This window comes from Palaemon carinicauda, chromosome 30, assembly GCF_036898095.1.
Source record: "Palaemon carinicauda isolate YSFRI2023 chromosome 30, ASM3689809v2, whole genome shotgun sequence".
Lineage (NCBI taxonomy): Eukaryota > Metazoa > Arthropoda > Malacostraca > Decapoda > Palaemonidae > Palaemon > Palaemon carinicauda.
In genome coordinates this window covers 86,942,350-86,956,559 of record NC_090754.1, presented here as the reverse complement: position 1 = coordinate 86,956,559, position 14,210 = coordinate 86,942,350, and the positions used below count along the sequence as shown (strand labels likewise).

Below are 14,210 nucleotides of genomic sequence, written 5' to 3'. Positions count from 1 at the left end.
TATCTAGGTTCCAATTGTTTGAAGCCATCTGTAACTATTCTCTTGTCGACACGATTTGTTGGCTGCACAATATGTAGCAATTCTCTTAAGTATTTTGGACGCCCGGTTCTGATAACTTGGTGGGTTATTGTACATATTTTAAATTCAATTCTTGCTTTAATCAGCTGCCAGTGTAAATCGATCAGTAAAGGGGTGATCCTTTCTCTAGGTGGGACACCTTTTATTAGTCTTGCTCCTCTGTTTATTATGTTTTGTATTTTCTTAAGTTGCACTTTTGGTATATTGTAGTAGATAGAGTTGAAGTAGTCAATCCTGGTAATAACACAGTTTATCACAAGTTTCTTTACAGAATTTTTGTCCTGGTATTTTTTTATAAATGCAATATTTCTTAGATGATAACCAGCAGTTTTTATTACATTATTTATTTGGGCATTTAGAGACAGGTTTCAGTTAAGAAATACACCTAGATCTCTAACTTTACTAGATATCGGCACTAAGTCATTATTTATGTTCATTTGAATATCACCTAAGTTTCTCACGCTGTTCCTCTTGCCCACCACCATGAATTCAGTTTTGTTCTTATTTAATTTTAGTTGTTTAAATGTCATCCATTCTCTAACACTATCAAGGATTCGGTTTAGAGTTTCAGTAGTGTCATGAATATCAGTTATGGAGAAGTAAAATTGTGTCATCTGCAAACAGTTTAAACTTCACGCCATGCCTTTGTAGCATTTTCGATAGACCATTAGTATAAATGCAGAATAAGATTGGGCCAAGTACACTCCCCTGGGGTACCCCTCTGTTAAAGGGTTCATATGATGAATAAGAGTTTCCAATTTGTACACAGTAAATTCTACCAACTAAGTAAGTCTTTAGGTATTCAAAGGCTTGATCTTCACCGCCGATGGACCGTAGATCATTTAGTAGCAGTTCATGCACCACTAGCAAAAGCAGCACTGAGATCGAGCAGTATTAAGATACCACATTTATTTTCATCCATTATGTCTAGCATATCATTTACAACAGAGCAGATGGCTGTCTCCATAGAGTATAGTTTTCCCGTAAGTAGATTGGTTGTCAGGCAAAGCTTCTATTACTTCTAAGTGGCTGACTAGTTGTTCAAAAATTACATATTCAAGCACTTTTGAGACAAAGGATAAATTTGAAATAGGTCTATATGAGCTTAATGCCTGGTAGTCCAGTGCATTTTTCAGAACTGGTGTGACTATAGCCATTTTCTCAGATTTAGGAAACTTACAAGGGTTCTCAATGGGTTTACTGACCCAGAGATACTCTCACGGGAGGGCAAGGACACGGTCTTAGACCATGTCTTTGGCACCTAGAAACCTTCAAAGACCAGTCTTTGGCACCTAGAAACCTTCAAAGACCAGTGCAGCCCTGCCTTGGTTTCAAGGGCTGAAGGGTGCCAGGGCTAAGGTCGCCCTACAGCTCTCCGAATATGCCTCTTCCCATCGTTCCGGCTCTACCAACAAGCTTCTCCCACCTCCTCGTGTCCAACAGAGGAGGTATTTCGAGATTCTGAAGGAGCCTCGTCCAGCTCTTCCTCTCCACCACTCCTTGGAAGAGCTCACCAAGGGAATCTCTCTAGAGAGAGACTCCAACCGACAGGTCTCTTTCTTGGCAACCAAGATCCTTAACCAAGAGAAGGTCACAAAGTACGCCATGCAAGCTACTTCATGGCTTGATATCTGGTTAGGAACTTTGGGAATCCTGGTACGGACTAAGGATTTCTCCAAGGAACGTACCAGGAAAGCAATGGAGACTTTCCTTCTGTCAGGCACTCTCACGATCGAGTTTCTCGCCCACCAAGTTTCAAACTTGTGGCAGAATACCATCCTGAAACGTCAGGATGCGGTGTCTAAGAGATTCCATGAACAAGTCCCTAATGTCAGGATCACTAGGCTCAGATATTCCTCTCTAGAGGGAGCCCATCTATTTGAGCCTAAGGACGTGGAACATGCCGCTGAGAGATGGAGGAAGTCCCATCAGGAGTCCCTCCTCCATAGGGCTTTGACTTACAAGCCCTATAAGCCATCAGCTCCTCAGCAGTCCCGTCCAGCCAAGACCACGATGACCAAGATAGCAGCAAAGACTACGGTGTCTAAGAAGCCCTTTCCTGCCAGGGACAGGAAAGGCACCAAGTCCTCCAAGGGAGGAAAATATCCTTGAGGGAGCATCTGAGGCTGCAAACGTTGGGATAGGCACTCCCCCCTGCTTGTCCACCAGTAGGGGGAGGCCTACAAAGTTGCTCGGAGAGGTGGAAGCAACTCTGTACTGAATTCTGGACAATCTGTGATTTGTCTAGGGTATCGCATCCCGTTCATAACATCTCTCCCTCCCCTGACCAGGAATCCAGTGTCTATAGACTCCTTTGCCATGGGATCAGCAAAAGGGCTGGCCCTTCGGGTAAATGTCTTGACCCTGTTGAAGAAGGGCACTCTCCAGGAGGTCCTCGACGGTTCCCCAGGCTTCTTCAGTCGAATCTTTCTTGTAAGAAAGGAGTCTGGAGGTTGGAGACCAGTCATCGACCTCTCAGCCCTGAACAAGTTTGTCAAACAAACTCTGTTCAGCATGGAAACTGCAGACACGGTCAGACTAGCGGTAAGACCACAGGACTTCATTTGCACACTGGACCTAAAGGACGCATACTTCCAGATCCCAGTCCTTTCAACCTAGACAACAGGAAGTACCAGTTCAAGATACTGTGCTTCAGTCTTTCCACAGCACCTCTAGTTTTAACCAAAGTGTTTGCCCTAGTGTCATCTTGGGCACACAGGATTGGCATCCATCTCCTTTGTTATCTGGACGACTGGCTAATTCTAGGAGACTTGATGTCAACCCTTCTTCGACATCAAGACAAACTTCTGAGACGTTGCCAAGGTCTGTGGATCATGGTAAATATCAAGAAGTCATCCCTGCTTCTTACGCAGAGACTGGTATACCTAGGCATGATAATAGACACCAATCTCCACAAAGCTTTCCCATCAGACGACAGAATAGCAAGGCCGAGGAAGGTCGCAAGACCCTTTCTCAGTCGAGAAGAACTTCCAGCCCAGAGGCGGTTACGTCTCCTCAGTCACCTTTCATCACTGGCCCGTCTAGTTCCTAATGGCCGCCTCAGGATGAGATCTCTCCAATGGCGACTCAAGTCTCAGTAGAATCAGAGACTCGGTTCCCCGGACATCCGGATCCCCATGGGATCAGTGGAACAAACGGACCTCGAGTGGTGGGTGGCAGACGAGAATCTACAAAAGGGAGTGGACCTTCTCGTCCTTCCCCTGGATTTGATGCTGTTCTCAGACGCTTCAAAAACAGGGTAGGGGCTCCACGTGCTGCACCACACGACCTCATGCCTCTGGTCAGAGTCAGAAGAGTACCTCCACATAAATCTCCTAGAGATGAAGGCCGTCTTTCTGGCCCTTCAACAGTTCCAACAGTTCCTGGTGGGCCACTCAGTGGTAGTGATGAGCGACAACACCACAGTAGTGGCTTACATCAACAAGCAAGGAGGTACTTTTTTGCAGCCCCCATCCCATCTAGCAGTAGAGATACTGAGATGGGCCAAGATCCACTCGATACCATTATCGGCACGCTTCATTCTGGGCAAGAGGAATGAATGTGCCCGCCGACAACTTGCATCTCGGATAGTGAGTACTGAGTGGTCTTTGGATCATCTAGTAGCAAACAAAGTCCTGACTTTGTGGGCTCCCTTTATACTGTTCCCCAGTCCCAGACCCCAAGGCTCTCTGGCAAGATGCATTCCAACAACGGTGGGACAACATCAACGTTTACGCCTTTCCCCCCATTCTGTCTAATGAGGAGGGTACTCAACAAGGCCAGAACATCGGTCAACCTTTCAATAACCCTCATAGCTCCGCTATGGCATCACGTTGAATGGTTTCTGGACCTTCTGCAACTCCTAACGGAGCTCCCAAGAGAACTCCCTCCACGACACAATCTACTCAAACAGCCACGACTTCACGCCTGGAGACTATCCAGCATCTCCTCTCTGAGAGAGGATTTTCGCAACAAGTTGCAATCAGGATGTCTGGACACCTGCGAAAGACATCAGCAGCAGTCTACCAGGCAAAGTGGAAGGTCTTCTGTGGTTGGTGTCGTGGAAGGGGTATCTCCTCTCGATGCCACTATTCCAGCAATAGCGGAGTTCCTTATATATTTGCGGGAAGAAATGTGCCTGTCAGTCTCGGTGGTAAAAGACTATCGCTCAGCCTTAAGCCTCACCTTTAGACTGAAAGGAATGGACATTTCTTCGTCGCTAGAACTTTCCCTACTCATATGGAGTTATGAACTTACTGTCCTCAGTCTGAAGTGAGACATCCCCCATGGAACGTGGTTCGAGTTCTCAGATCTCTTAAGAGACCTCCCTATTAACCATTATGCCAGGCAACAGATCGCCATCTAACTTGGAAGATGGTATTCCTGCTAGCTTTGGGTTCGGCCAAACGAGTCAGTGAACTTCATGGTCTCTCATACGACATCGCCCATTCAAGGGGATGGGGAGAGGTAACGTTCAGGTTCATCCCTGAGTTTATTGCTAAGACTCATAACCCGGGAGTAGCGGATCCGCGATTCGACTCCTTCTGGATTTCGAGTCTTGTTCTGTAACAGATGACCCTGATCATCTCTTACTCTGCCCAGTGAGGAGTTTGAGGCTGTACCTTAAGAGAACAGCCGCAGCCCGTCCTCGTGTGCCTGCACTCTGTGACAGCACAGGAAGGACCAAGAGGAGGGTCACCAAGAACACAATCTCAGCATGGATTCACAAGGTCATAGGTCATGCACTGAATCCAGACCCTCCTCCTTCACATCGCCCTAGAGCTCATGATGTCAGGGCTGTAGCTACGTCCCTGGCATTCAAGAGGAACTTCTCATTCACGCAAGTTCTACAGGATGGGGGTGTGGAAACGACAAACTACATTCACATCCCACCACCCACAAGATGTGACCCTCAGGAGACTCGATACGTTTTCTATCGGTCCTGCGGTGGCTGCACAACAGCTGGTTTAATACCTCAAGCTCCTTATTGGACAAGTAGCAGAAGGTTGAGGGCACTGTTACCCGGTTTTAGTTTGCATGAATGAAAAGGTTTCACTGTCTCTTATTCTTTTCTTCATCCTCCCTTCTCTTGGAGAAAGCAGCATCCTGGGTTCTCTGCACAAGCTGACCTCAAACCATTGCAGGTAAACCATGCTCCCTTGTGTACCTAGTATTAAACTAATTACTGTTGTCCCCATACCCTAGCGAGATGGTATTGGGAAAGTCTTGGTTACAACAGTTTTTCCTACTACTAAAGAATCGGAATAACTTTACCTGGACGGTCACACTTCTATATATCTCAACACACAGCTTGCGTAGGCCACGGACCTTGTTTAGCAAGGTTTTAGTGAGGCTCAAGGACCCCTTATTTTTTTATACTAACACACTCGGATAAGGAGCCCCCGGGTAAAGCCAAAAATCCAGATTGGCAGGGACGTCCACCCTTCCTAATGGGTGAGTCGCCCCTAAATAAATAGTGTAGGTTTGTATTCCAGTTATGGAACAAATGACAAATTTGTAGATAATTTGTATTTTTCCTAACGATACAAACCTTATCTATTTATACAAACTTGCCCGTCAGCCCTATCCCCCTTGAAGTCCAACCTCCAAGCAAAGTGAGCTAAATCACAGGTGTGTGTATGAGAGCAGTAGCAAGCTACCCCCCCCCCCCCTACCCCCGCTAACTAGCGGTGTGGGTAGTTAACCCTCGCTAAATTTTAATGGCTCGTTATTTCAGCTATGCCGAAAGTAATACCCCTAAATAAATAGCAAAGGTTTGTATCGTTAGGAAAAATACAAATTATCTACGAATTTGTCATATTTCTAATTATGATGCATAATATACTGTTTGTATACTCGGCAACAATGAAACTGCGATCTCTTCCAAAATTATCCATGTTGCTCTTTCTATGTCTCATAGTGTTATTCCCATCATTATTCTTTCCCTTGCTCTCTGAATTGTAACTAGCTCATGTTCTAAGGCTTTAGTAAGTCTCCAAGTTACTAATGCATAAGTTAGTACTGGTAGGACCAACTGATTAAATACTTTTCTATTTAAAGTGACATTTTACTTTAATCTCATTGCGTTTACTAAAAGCTCTCCATCCCATGCTTATCCTTCTCTCAATTTTGGTCTTATGTCCTGGGGAAACACTTACTTTCTGTTTTAAGTATGTACAGTATATTCATTTACAATCTCGTAGGGTTCGTCCATAACCCTTATTTTTTGTCTCTCTATTTTCATTGAACATTACGATCCTTGTTCTCTGCGTGATTTGTTTTTCATTCTCAGTGTAATCACTGCAGGATCAGTCTTGTATTTGGTCACTGGGTGCTCAGTTTTCCTTGTGACTCCTGGGTCACCAGACGCTCTCTTGCTGGTGAATGTGATCACTCGTCACCTGTTCTCTCCCCACCTGACCAGTCCACGCTCCAGGAAGTTCTCACACACACTGGAGACCAGAAACAAGTACAATGCAGGTGACCACCTTGGAACACCCTCTGTATTTGTAAGAGTGCCGAGCTGTTCCAGTGCATATGCGTGATTGATGGTAATGTCCTTCTCCACCATTTGACCAGTACACATACGACGTGTTTGATACTGCGCTCACATTTACTCACTACAGAGACTAAGTTTCTCAGTACTTCATCAGCCTTTGCGCCTAAGTGCCGTCATGAAAAGGAAAAGGAGCAGCTGTCTAAGAGGGCTAGCTTTCAATGCTCTTAAGAGCGTAGAGGGTTTTCGCCACAGCCCTTCCTCCTCCTAGGACAGACAATCAGAGACCGATCCTTTGAATTGTTCAGTGTCTCACTCTCCTTCTCACCCTTCAGAGTCTAGGACACCTAACATTGCCTCAACTTCAGATGGTAAGAGAGGAAAAGCCCACTCAACCTCAGAATAACTTTTTCAATTTCTTCTTCCGCTGCAGAGTACCGACCCAGCACCATCCTCAATCCAGTTAGAGGATACTCCGAAGGAAAGGATAAACTTTCCTAGTGCCAGTCAAGGAGACTCGGATCAGAGGAGACCCATCTACCCCTTAATTCAGGTCCACTGCCGGTGGAGACTGAAAATCTCGAGATGGAATCCACCTTTCTCAAGGCCTTGTCCCTTTTTATGAAGTTTAATGACTTTGGAGAGGCTTACACAGAGCCCATCATGTGCTGGATGACATCGATTTTGACAGATGCTTCGGCGCCCTTCAGAGGTTGAGACCCACCTGTCTCTGGATTAGATTAATTCAGGAAAGAAGATCTCTATCAACCTCATTCTCTCAGAAGTGAAGGTGGTAACGTACCCAGCACATTAATTGGCAAACCAGTAGGCCAACTGGATCTTAAAGAGGAGAGAGATGTCATCACAGCGAGATTCTCCAGTCAGTTAGGAAACGACGCTGCTCTCTCTAGGGAACACACTTATCATGAACAAGATGATACTCTTCTGGTAGAAGGACGTCGAGGACACTGTCGACAAGTGGAGTAAGAAGAATCATAAGTTGCTGATTCAGAGCAGTGACCTTCAAGGGCCATGGCCTTGCCAGATCATCTGCTCTCAGAACTGCTTCATCTAAACCCAGGACGTCAGCACTGAAGAAACTGAGAGCAAAGCTTTGGACCTTCCACTTCCAGAGAAGGCAAAGATCATGTATCCCTCTTAAATTCCTAACCCAGTCACATCACTAAAAGAGGTAGAGGTAGGAGGGGAGGAAAGTATCGTTGAGATTGGTGAACCCTTCTTCCAGCCAGGGCACCAGCTGCCCGTTGAGATACTACCACTAGAGAGGTATTGGATCCTTTGACTGGCCAGACAGTAATGCATTGGATCCCTCTCTCTGGTCACGGCTTATTTTTTCTTTGCCTACACTTACACAGAATAGTTTGGCCTATTCTTTACATATTCTCGTTTTTTCTCATACACCTGACAACAATGAGATACTTAACACTTCTTCACCCAAGGGATTAATTACTGTACTGCAATTTGTTCAGTGTACTTTCCTCTTGGTAAGGGTAGAAGAGACTCTTTAGCTGTGGTAAGCAGCTCTTCTAGGAGAAGGACACTCCAATATTAAACCACTGTTCTCTAGTCTTGGGTAGTGCCATAGCCTCTGTACCATGGTCTTCCACTGTCTTGGGTTGGAGTTCTCTTGCTTGAGGGTACACTCAGGCACACTATTCTATCTTATTTTTTTTTTCTTCCTCTTGTTTTTTTGAAATGGTGTGTTGGGCAGGCTTAATAGAAGGGCCATGGATGCCTGGTGGTTTATCAAGAGGTTGTCTTTTCCTTTTTCTGATTCTTTTTCTTCTCAAAACCATCCTTACTGTCCTCCCTTCAGTTGAAGTGGCTATCCTGGAGGGTATTTAGCCTTGCATGGTGTATCGGCTCCTCCATGTTGACCAGTTTTTCCGACTTTTTACTATAGTCTATGGGTATCATCAATCACTTTGTTTATAATTCTGTACGTATTGTTTTTGTTATAATTCTTGTTAATCTAGTTTTTAAGTATGATGTCTCTTTTTTATTTCTATTAATTCTTATGCTGTCTGGAGACATTGAGCGAAATCCTGGACCAGTACATCCTAGATTTCGTCAATGTCGTCTTCTGTATTGCAATATTCGTGGTCTTCATGCAAATATCCAAGACCTTACAGTTGCGTCCAGACAGTATGATATTCTTTTGTGCTCAGAAACTTTGGTTTCTAATATGAGGCACTCATCTGAGCTCCTTATAACTGGTTTCAAGAAGCCAATAATGTTGAAACGTGATGCCATCCCTAGGGCCAGGGGAATGGCGGTGTATATTAGAACCGAGTACCCTGCTTCTCATAAGTCCTGCTATCAATGTGGATGTCATGAGATTCAGGTAATAAAAGTTTGTGGCAGGCATAACAACTTTTATTTATGTTCGATCTACCGGAATCCAGACATGGATGATTCTATCTTCGATTGTCTTCTTACCATTATGGCTAAGATACAAGAAGATGATAGAAAGGCTTCTTTTGTCTTTGTTGGTGATTTTAATGCTCACCATAGGGAGTGGTTAAGTTCTATCTCTCCTACCGATCGCCATGGCTTAAGAGCTTCAGACTTTGCCTCTGAATCAGGCTGTGAGCAAATCATAAATGAAGCTACTCACAGGTCTGGTAATTGCTTGGACCTTGTATACACTGACTCCCCTGGCGTTATAACTGGTAAGGTTGGTTCTCCAGTCGGGACATCTGATCATGCCTTGATTTCATTATTAGTGAAGACTGAGCAGCCTGTCCCTGATATATCATATTCTTGTAAAATTTATATGAAATCCCAAGCAGACTGGAATGGGATTTTACATGATCTTTTGTGCTTGAATTGGTCACAATTATATAATAGTGTAGATCCTGTTGTCCCTTTGAATGAGAATCTAGTCAACATAATTGATAGGCGTATCCCTTCTCGTGTGCTAAGGTACCGAGTGAAGGACAAACCGTGGTTCAATAATGATTGTAGACGTGCTTTTTTGGAGAAGCAGGAGGCCTATCAACTTTGGAAGGGTAACAGATCAGATTTGACCTGGAACAACTATACTCAGCTTCGAGCTTTTGCTCAGAGAGTTTATGCCTCAACTGAAAAGGAGTACAATTTAACCATAAAAGAAACACTTTCTGGTACAACTCAGGAACATAAATGGTGGTCTACCCTTAAATCTGCACTCTTTGGTGTAGATGCAACAGTTCCTCCTTTACTTAAACCAGATGGCTCAGTCACTCACTGTCCAAAGGAAAAGGCAACCCTTTTGGCTGATGTTTTTGACTGTAAACAGAGTAATGAAAAACTTGAACTTCCTCATTCCTGTTTTCCTGAGGCTAAACTAACTAGTTTAGCTTTTCGATCTCGTGAGATTAAAGCTCTGTAGATGGACCTTGATGCTTATGGAGGTGTAGACCCAAATGGTATTTTTCCTTTGTTTTTTATAAAGACAGCAGATTTCTTAGCTCCAAAGTTATCTGTTATTTTGCGCAAGTTAGCAAGAAGAGGAGCTTTTAGCACTAGTTGGAGAATTGGTAATGTTACTCCTCTATGTAAATGTGTTCGTGGTAGCTCAAGTCCCACTGATTACCGCCCAATTTCCATAACTCCCATATTATCTAAAGTTTTTGAACGTCTTCTGGCAAAACGTCTTAATAGGTTTGCTGAAGGTAATCATCTACTCCCTAGTTTGCAATTTGGTTTTCGTAAAGGCCTTGGAGCATGTGATGCCCTTCTTACAATCTCCAATGCTGTACAGAAATCCCTTGATTGTGGTCGGGAAGTTCGTATGATTGGCCTTGATTTTAGTGCTGCCTTTGACCGTGTTAATCATGAGGCCCTTGTTTTCAAACTGAAACAGTTGGGAGTGGGTGGGTCATTTCTTAGCATTATTATTGATTTTTTAAGTAATAGAATTCAAAGAGTTGTTGTTGATGGGCACCATAGTGATTATAGGAATGTGATATCTGGTGTTCCACAGGGTAGTGTTCTTGGCCCATTACTTTTCATACTATATACACATGACATGTGGTTTGGCCTAGAAAACAAGCTTGTTGCATATGCAGATGATGCTACTCTCTTTGCATCAATTCCATCCCCTGAATGTAGATCTAGGGTTGGTGAATCCCTTAATAGAGATTTAGCTAGAATTAGTGCATGGTGCAAATTATGGGGTATGAAGTTGAATCCTAACAAAACTCAAAGTATGATTGTAAGTAGGTCAAGGACGGTGGCTCCTCAACATCCGGATCTCAGTATTGATAATGTTTCTTTAAATATGTACGACTCTTTCAAAATTTTAGGTGTGATTCTCGACAGTAAATTTACTTTTGAGAAACATATAAGGTCTGTGTCTTCTTCAATTTCACAAAAAATAGGCTTATTGAGAAAGTCTTTCAAGATTTTCGGTGATCAATCTATTCTGAAGAAGTGTTTTAATTCTTTCATTCTACACTTGTTTTGAGTATTGTTCTCCTGTTTGGTCTTCAGCTGCTGATTCTCATCTTAATTTGTTGGACAGAAACTTATGGTCTATTAAATTTCTTATTCCTGATCTAGATATTAATCTCTGGCACCGTCGTTCAATTAGTTCATTATGTATGTTGCATAAGATTTTTCACAACTCTGACCATCCTTTACATTCAGATCTCCCTGGACAATTCTATCCTGTTCGTAATACTAGGCAGGCAGTTAATTCTAATAGCCAGGCCTTCTCCATCACGAGGCTCAATACTACGCAGTACTCTAGAAGTTTTATTCCAGCTGTGACCAAGTTGTGGAATGATCTTCCTAATCGGGTGGTTGAATCAGTAGAACTTCAAAAGTTCAAAGTTGGAGCAAATGCTTTTTTGTTGACCAGGCAGACATAGTCTTTTTATAGTTTATTTATGACATATTTGTTTTTGATGTTGATAGTTTATTATTTGAAATGTCTGTTTTGACGTTGTTTCTTATTTTAGAATGATTTATTGTTAATTTGTTCTCTTCATTTATTTATTTCCTTATTTCCTTTCCTCACTGAGCTATTTTTCCCTGTTGGAGCCCCTGGGCTTATAGCATCTTGCTTTTCCAACTAGGGTTGTAGCTTGGATAGTAATAATAATAATAATAATACTGGTTGGGAGAAGTGAGTGGTGTAAGCCTTACGAGACAAATACCACCTGCCTTTCACAAAATCTCATCCTCCTTTCACTTTCTCACTAACGATGTTCCTTACGTGTCCTCTGGAATCACCGAAAACTGTACGTAGTCATCGCATCAGAAGTGAAATTTATGATGAAGAAGAACATACTAGAAGTCATCCAAGAGTGTTTCTGGTGAAGTAAACTGGTTAAGGGAGACCAGTCATTGATCTCTCTCCTCTGAACAAGTTTATTCAACAAACTTTGTTCAAGATAAAGACATCAAGTATGGTTTGTGCAGCAGTCAGGAAGGACAACATCATGCTTTCTGTCGCTCAAGAACGCTTATTTTCAAATACTGATCTATCAGTCTGGCAAAAAATACCTCCACTTAATCCTTCAGGTTGTTGTGGAACAGTTCAATATCCTGTTCTTTGGACTCTATGGCTCCTCAAGTGTTTAACCTAGAGATCAAGGTGGTCTCAACTTGGCCCCACTCGAATGGGATTCGCTTATTGTGATATCTCAATGATTGGTTGATTCAAGGAGACAGTTGCTCCTCGATCAGGGCACCCTTTTTAGCCTTTTGGTACAATCTAGGGATTGTGATCAACTGGTAGAAGTTAAGTTTCAGGCCCAAGAGATGGATTGAATACCTTGGCATACTGGTAGACACAGCAGCTGCGAAAGTCTTTCCAACAGACAATTGCATTCACTGACTCAACGAGGACACCTCTCATTGCTGAAAAGGCACGTGTCATTGGCCCCTCCACCAGAGAACGTATTAATTGTATCTGAAGTGTCGCTGGTCAGCAGCCATCTGCTCGCCACACCTTCTAGTTCCAGTGGAACAAGTGATGACCTACGGTGGTAGAAAGACAACAAGAACCTCACCATGGGAGTTTCACTCGACTCTTTCTGGAGATGTTGCTGTTCACAGATTCATCCTAAGGTGTGGCACACACCATAAAAACCAGGTTGCCTCGGTGTGGTCTGAAGACTAAAGGATCCTGCACATCAACCTGTTGGAAATGTGAGCAGTTTCCCTAACACGGCAAATGTTCCAACAGTTTGATGGGCCGCTCAGTCGCATTGGTGAGCAACAACACAACTGTAGTCTTCTATGTCAACAAGCAAGGTGGAATTGGAACTGTGTCTCAGTCCCTCTAAGAATTGGCAAAACGGGCACGTACTTGGGCATTCGACAACGAAGTGTAGCTGCTGGGTATATTCCAGGCAAGAGGGATGCACCTGCAGACTTACTCAGCTGTCAGGGATAGAAAGTAGATGCAATGTGTTCCCTGAATCCCTGCTTCATGGAAAGGCTTCTTGCACATTGGGGTTCCTCAGCGAATGACTTATTCACCACTTGGTGGAACAAGAATCTTCCAGCGTTCTGTTCACCAGTCTTAGACCTGTCAGCAGTGATGGAGGACACCTCCCAACATCTCTGGGAAAGCCTTGACGTGTACACCCTTCCTCCCTTATGCCTGATTCATCGAGTAATCAAGACTGTTGACAATCTCGAATATCAGGCTGATCCTGGTGGCACCCAAGTGGCCACAAGCCAAATGGTTTCCAAATGTGCTGATGCTCCTTGTCAGGGTACCTCTAGAAATACCCTAATGGCTCAACCTCCTCTTTCAACCCACTCTGCAGAGATACGATAACTCTGACTTACTTGTCACTTTGCAGGTGAAGACTATCCAGAATCTCCTGCGATAGTACGGCTTTCCTCAAGGCACGGCAGAGGAGATGTGTGGATGTATGCATATATCCTCTGCAGCTGTCTTCCAAGGAAAGTGAGCCATTTTAGTGATTGGTGTCATAGACAGGACACTTCTCTGGTCAGAGCCTCTCTGCTCTTAATGGCAGATTTCCTTGTCTACATTTACTTGGGGAAGTGCCTCTCTGTCACTGTGGTGAAAGGCTAATTGTTCAGCCATAAGCCAGGGCTTCAGATTGGAGGGCATGAATTTTTCTTCTTAGAGGGAATTGTTCTGACAGAGAAGTCAAACCCCCAGATTGTGACGTTGCAACAGTTCTCAGCTCCCTTCAGTGTTTACTGTATGAACCCATAAGAAGACTGTTAGATAGAAATCTGACACTCAAGACTGTCATCCTTTTTGCCTTAGCTTTGGTGAAAAGAGTAGACAAAATACATGGCATATCCTATGCCATAAGGTATTGAAGGAAATTTTGTTAACCTTCGTTCTGGATTTTGTGGCAAAGACCCAAAATCCTGCTATGCTGGACCTCAGGTTTGAGTCCTCCATCTCCTCTCCAAGATGCAACTAAAAATCTCTATGATCTTCTTCTCTGTCCCATAAGGGTGGTGCTACAGTGCTACCTCAAAAGAACCTAGCACTTCAGACCAGAGTATCAAAAGGGGAAAAAGCCAATCTCCAGAAACACCATCTTGTTTTGGCTTCATGAGACCATCAAATGCGCATATGCTGCTTCTGGAATATGTATAAGCAGACCATCAACAGTGCACACTTAAGTGG

At 43.7% G+C, this 14,210-nt stretch overlaps 1 protein-coding gene across 3 annotated transcripts in view; it reads left to right on the top strand.

Moving 5' to 3' along the window:
- The window catches only part of LOC137623340 (queuine tRNA-ribosyltransferase accessory subunit 2), a 257,642-nt gene that overhangs the window by 199,143 nt on the left and 44,289 nt on the right, over positions 1 to 14,210 (top strand). The gene's annotated exons all lie outside the window — the stretch shown is intronic.